Below are 5,743 nucleotides of genomic sequence, written 5' to 3'. Positions count from 1 at the left end.
TGGGGCAAAACTGGAAGCTTACTGGGAATACTAATCTCTGCTTACCTTCCTCCAGAGGATCTGAGACCTCTTTCTATTGAACCATTTCTGGATTTCTGATCAGCATTTTGGGTTTCTGTTTCTCATCAACAGGGCATCACAAATCTGACCAGATAGTTGGCTTCCTTTTTAAAACATTTCCAAGTAAAAACAAAATCTGAAGCTTAATTATACAGTAGTAAATTACCCATTGAAAACTTCTGTTCATGAAAAACAGAGCAATTTCGTCTCCCAACACCACCACCTCCACCCTTGGAATAAATCCTGCGAAGTATAAATAGTGAGAAGCCAAAGAATTAGGGGGGATGCTAAACAGTGGGAGTCTTTCTGTAACACTGAAGTGTGAGAACTGAGGAGGGTGAGTCTGTCTGGGTGAATCATGAGCTGACGGTGTTTTGCTTACAGCCCTTTCCTTAATGTATAGTCTCATTGCTTCAAATGTGAGACTGTTCCCCTGCAGACAATCCAGCAAGGGGAGAATTCAACACCTTGGGATTTTCCATGAAAAAACTGAAATAAAATAAATTGAGCATCTGTTATATATTTCAGTTGGAGGGTGAACTTTTAGTTAATACCGGTTCATAACAGTGACGTAGGCCCGGGGAGGGTAACACTGATGGCACCTATACCAATTAAATATTTACAGGGCTGTTCTCTGGCACTAAGGCCAGCTGGGCTAAAATAGGCTGTGTCCATACTATTAAAAAGTCTTAGTTCCCAAATCAGGATGGCCTCATGCAAGCAGTCAGTGTGGAGTAGTCCTTGTCTCACACTAATTTCCAAGCATAATTTAAAATCAAGCTTTTTTTTCGGTGTTTTTGTATGGTGCTGGGCCCACACAGTAGATGGGTTAGCTCACTGCTAGCCAGGCTCCCGACTTCCACGTCCTACTGGCATGGAAAATCAAACTAGAATATTAGATATGAGTTCTGGATCTTTGTCTTCATAAACCTGAGCCTGATTCAACCATCAAAGTGTGTTAATTTATTGAAAATACTTATTATAGGATTCATCTTCCTAATTTCAGCCCCTAAAAGGTGTGTACCTTGAAGAACCTGTATATTTAACCTCTTTCTTTAGCTGATAAAGAGAAAGGACTCTGTGGATGGTAATTTGTCCCACCAGGGATGATTTTTAAAATGTATCATCCTCACTTGTACTTATGTTAAAAAATGGTGGTTGAAGTGTTTTGATTGGTTTTTTTTTTTGCATTTATTTTTGATCTGGTTCAGAATGTAGCTAGCAAAGAAGAGGAGCATGAGTCAGTAAACTGAGAAGGAGAGCAAGAATGAGTTAAAACAGGTAGGGGTATTTTAAATCAATTTTGCTTTGACAGCAGTCACAACACGGTTGATTTAGTAAAATATTGAGTGATCAAAAAATAACTTAGTGATTTTGAATTCTTGAACACAGGGAATAGGGATTTATCTCTGCCACCGTCAATGTCTCCTTCTTAGTAACTCATCCCAGGCTTCCTTTACAGCTGATAAATGCTGGTTAGCACAGCCACAGAAATATGGATGTGCTGTTTGGAAGTGATCTTTGGAGAACCCTAGTCCAACCTGTCGCTCAAAACAGGGATAAAAGTATTGTCAGTATTGTCATTGGGCGCATCGTCAAGGTCGAGATGAAGGTTGACATGGAAGAATCACAGGCGTATGCAGATAGACTTCATGCGCGATGGTATGTATGTATGATACTCAGATGCAGTCAGTTTACATAAAGGTGAACAAAACCCAAGAGCTCAGGGATGAAAAGTCACACAAACATAGTGCACATCAAACCACTGTGCTCCAGACTTTATTTAGCTGCTTCTTAAAATGAGCTGGGCTCTTCTCACCCACCACTGTTATGGAGAGACTATTTCTAAGTGTCCCCCTTTGCCTATTAGAAAAGAGAAGAGTAAGGAAAAATGAAGCCCACGAGGCACCGCAGCTGTACATCTTTACCAAAATATTTCCATTATGTCTCTCTCTTATGGTTAGGTCAAAATACATATTTTTAGGGTTTTTTTCTTTTTATTTTTTCCACAGGAAGTAGGCACATTTCACAAGTCACAAAACCAAAATCCAAAAGCCCAATTTCCCATTAAGTGTCGGTTTTGATGGAGCATTTTGCCAAAGCCACGTTGACTAAACTGCAGGGCAGAACACCGCTGTGCTTTTGCAAAGCAACAGCAAGCACAATAAAGAGCAAAGCAAAGGAAAAATAAAAGACTGGAAGGCCTGAGAAACACTGACTGGCAGGAGACAGAGAGGCAACACGTCTGACTTGCCCCGTGCCCGCTCTTGAAGAGGTTTAGTCTAGGCTGAGCTGTCTGCACAGCCTTGCCGCGCAAAGCCGAAATGCCTGCCCGCTGTCGTTTCCCAGCAGCACAACGCAGCCCCCGACAGGCTTTCTCTCTTTTGCCTTTCATGTTGATGAGAAGGGCAGGTCGGTGTTAGCAATCCCTCTGCAGCTCCGGTCTGATGCCTCGCTGAAGGGAGATGACATTTCACCGCTGAAAGGCAGAGGGGTGATTAGCAGGGATATAATGAAGGTAAGTGTGCGGCAAGGAATGCGTCAGTGCAGTTGGTCGCCGATGTCCTCAAAGCCTCTATTGTTGCTCTTAGCAGGGCTAACAATTTGTCCCTCTGAAGCACGCAGATACTGATCTTTTGCCATCTCTCCGGAGAGCCATCCGACAGGGATGCCTGAAGAAGGAGATACAGATCAGCCTTGGTGACTCCTTCGGCCTGCTGGAACGGCTTCAGAGGGCGTCGGATGTCAAAGGCAGAGCGGAGCCCCCCTGCATCACTGCATCTTGTCAGCTGCAGGCTCCGAACGGGGCTTCTGGGGTTCAGCTATGCAGGTACTGGATAACGGCACCAAGCTTCATGCTGCAGTGATATTCCCAGTAATCTCTCCAGGTAGAACTTTCTTTGGGGAATTCCTCATTGTGAGATTTTTCTCTTTATTAGTGTAAGCCAGGTGAGAGTTTCGGAGGTCTAATTCACCATGTAATTGGCCAGGTTTACACTGCGTGGCTTGCTCTGATTTGGGCAGAATAAAACCATACCCAACCTGGAGAGCCAGAAAGGTCCTTGTGCTGCTCTCCTTTGGTCCAGCAAAGTTTCCAACATGGCACTCCTGTCTGTGTCCACCAGGACAGTAATTTCCATGGGGGACCCTTAGGCACCTGAAATGACTTGATGCAACACACCCCCGGCGCTGTTTCTAATGCAGAGTGTGAGACTGAAGTCTAAACCACAACTCCCTTGGTACCAGCTACCTGCATGGCTCCGGGGCCAGACACCTGGGTGGTACCCCCAGTTTTTACAGTCAGTGGGAGATGTCATCCACTCCTTGTGCATTTAGAGGCTTTGATAGCATAGACCAGCATAGTTTCTGCTGTGCTATGTTTATTTTCACCAGCTCAGGATCAATCCCTAATGCTTTTAAAAGACATTAAATGAAATATTGGCCACCAGGGGAGGCACCATCATAGAATTTAATCTGTTTTGCTATCTCTCTTCCAAGACAAGCAACCTTTTTTTTTAAAAAAAAAAAAACACAACAAAAGAGAAAAGGAAAAAGGACCCATTAAAGTGGCAAGATCTGAGTTTAAAAACCAGAGAAAACAGATTGAATGACTGGCTTTACAACATGTCCCACTTCAGAAAGTGAAGGAGGATGTGGTTTGTCTTTGTTTCATTCACATCGCTCGGTGCTATAGGTTTATCCCAGTTTGGAAAAGGGGGACATTAGCTCTGCTTGATGCATTGGTCGAGGGGATCAGAAAACTCTTCTGGTACTGTATTAACTTTCTTGAGGGGTGGCTCTGTGTGTTGGTTTTTTTTTTCCCCCCTCAGTGAGAATTTATGACTGGTGATTCAGAAAGTGAACCGGTGTTTATTTTCCTTTTCCTATGATACTCCACACTGCCTATGGTTCCAGGAAACATGACATAGCTGTTATTGCTAGGAATGAGCTTTCTGCCAGTGGTTTACATTCACAACTGGCTTCTGAAGGAAGGAATTTCTGGCACTGCTCCTCAAACTGTATAGTTTTGTCCTTTGCAGCATTCCTGAGCATTTTATTTTTTTCCAGATTTGCAAATCCAAACAGAAGATAATTAAGAGTTGCCACTTGGGACTGAGGATTGGGTGTGTGTATCTTCTCCTCACTTTGATTAATCTCTGAAACAGCTTAATGCATTCCCCAGTGTTTGCATTCTGCAAGATCCAGAAGAATTTGCATCCATTTATGGCCATGTGCTACACCCTCAGGGGGGCAAAATGGCATCACTTCATTGACAGCCACGTGGGTAAATTCTGCCTGTGCAGGCAGATGCAGCTCCAGTACCACACAGTGTTAGATCCACAAGAGATACAAATGTTATTATAGTGCTGCCCAGCATCCAGTGGTTTTAGGGAAAAATCTGGCTGAAGAGATGAATTATATCTAGTGCACTTGAAATTACCAGTTGTCCAATGAATGGCCAGTTGAATTCTCTTTGCGTGTTGGTAGAACAGCAAGAGCCGCTGGCAAAGCACTGGAAACATTCAACACCAGGTTGGCTGGGGCTCTGAGCAACCCGATCGGGTTGAAGATGTCGCTGCTTACTGCAGGAGGTTGGACTGGATGGCCTCAAAAGGTCCCTTCCAACCCAAACCATCCTATGATTCTATGAAAGTGATGTATTCACAGGAAGATTCATTAAAAGGCAACTTGTGATGTTGTAGTTACCCTTACACTGAAGCTCTGAATGGAGATGAAGATGAAAACCAAGGCAGACGGGCACAAGGATATCAAATAAGTGCTTTGTATTTTGTGCGTTGACACGAACAAATACGGTCAATAGGAAGAAGAACCATTCCACATAACAACAGAGGTGGACGATGTTTTCTCAATGCTTTTTCCCCACAGTTCTCATCAAAATCTTGAAGTTTGCTGGCCTAGAACAGCAATTCACTAAACACCATTTGATTTTGCTGGTTTTGGCTAGCATCAGTCTGCCCCGTGGTGTCTATCTGGGTCTTAAGGAAATAACAAGCGGTTAACAAATAAAAGCCTAATTGTGCCAGATGTGGGACGTTTTGGCAGTCTTTGAGTTCCAACAGTCTGATTACGATTCCTTTATTCATTCATTTCAGGGAACAAAACCTTGTAAGAAAGTCTTCTTGGAAACACCACCAAAATTGATGCTTTTAATTAAAAAAAAAAAACCCAAAGAAACTGAGCAAATGAAAAGAATAATTGCAATTGAGGCTTTTTGGTCTGAATTTTCCTACTGGAAAGTTGGAAAAGGTCACTGAAATAAACACGTTTTTGCCTGTGTCTAAACATTTTTATTACAAACAATAAATGTATTTCCTGGACTATGAAAAGAAAAATACACGGCAAAGCAGCTTCACTTTCAATGGTAGTATTTTAAGCCAGTGAAAGCAGATAGACCTAGCTCTCTGATGTATTTGGAGGAGGCTAACTGACCATGTAGCTATGACCACAGCCTTTAAACCTGAAACATTTTATGTCCCACCAGGCAGAGGCTTATTCCCACCTAGGACTTTCTGTTTAGAAGTGCACCCAGATTACTGCATAACCATGACAATTTTTCGCACTGCAAATTTGATATGCGAGTAAGGAATGATCTTTTCTTCCTTTTTTCTTTTTTTTTTTTGAGATTTCTAGACCCTTGCTATCTTCTCCAAACTCAGCTGCT

The 5,743-nt window shown here is 42.8% G+C and overlaps 1 long non-coding RNA gene across 1 annotated transcript; it reads left to right on the top strand.

Annotated features, from left to right (window-relative positions):
* Nucleotides 1-246: 246 nt before the first annotated feature.
* On the top strand, nucleotides 247-5,358 carry LOC135312142 (uncharacterized). Its single transcript, XR_010371821.1, has 2 exons — nucleotides 247-2,578; nucleotides 2,679-5,358. It is a non-coding gene; the product is annotated as an uncharacterized LOC135312142 (long non-coding RNA).
* Nucleotides 5,359-5,743: the final 385 nt, after the last annotated feature.

The sequence above is a fragment of the Phalacrocorax carbo genome, chromosome 2 (assembly GCF_963921805.1).
Source record: "Phalacrocorax carbo chromosome 2, bPhaCar2.1, whole genome shotgun sequence".
Classification (NCBI taxonomy): domain Eukaryota; kingdom Metazoa; phylum Chordata; class Aves; order Suliformes; family Phalacrocoracidae; genus Phalacrocorax; species Phalacrocorax carbo.
This window is presented reverse-complemented; position numbering and strand designations above follow the sequence as displayed.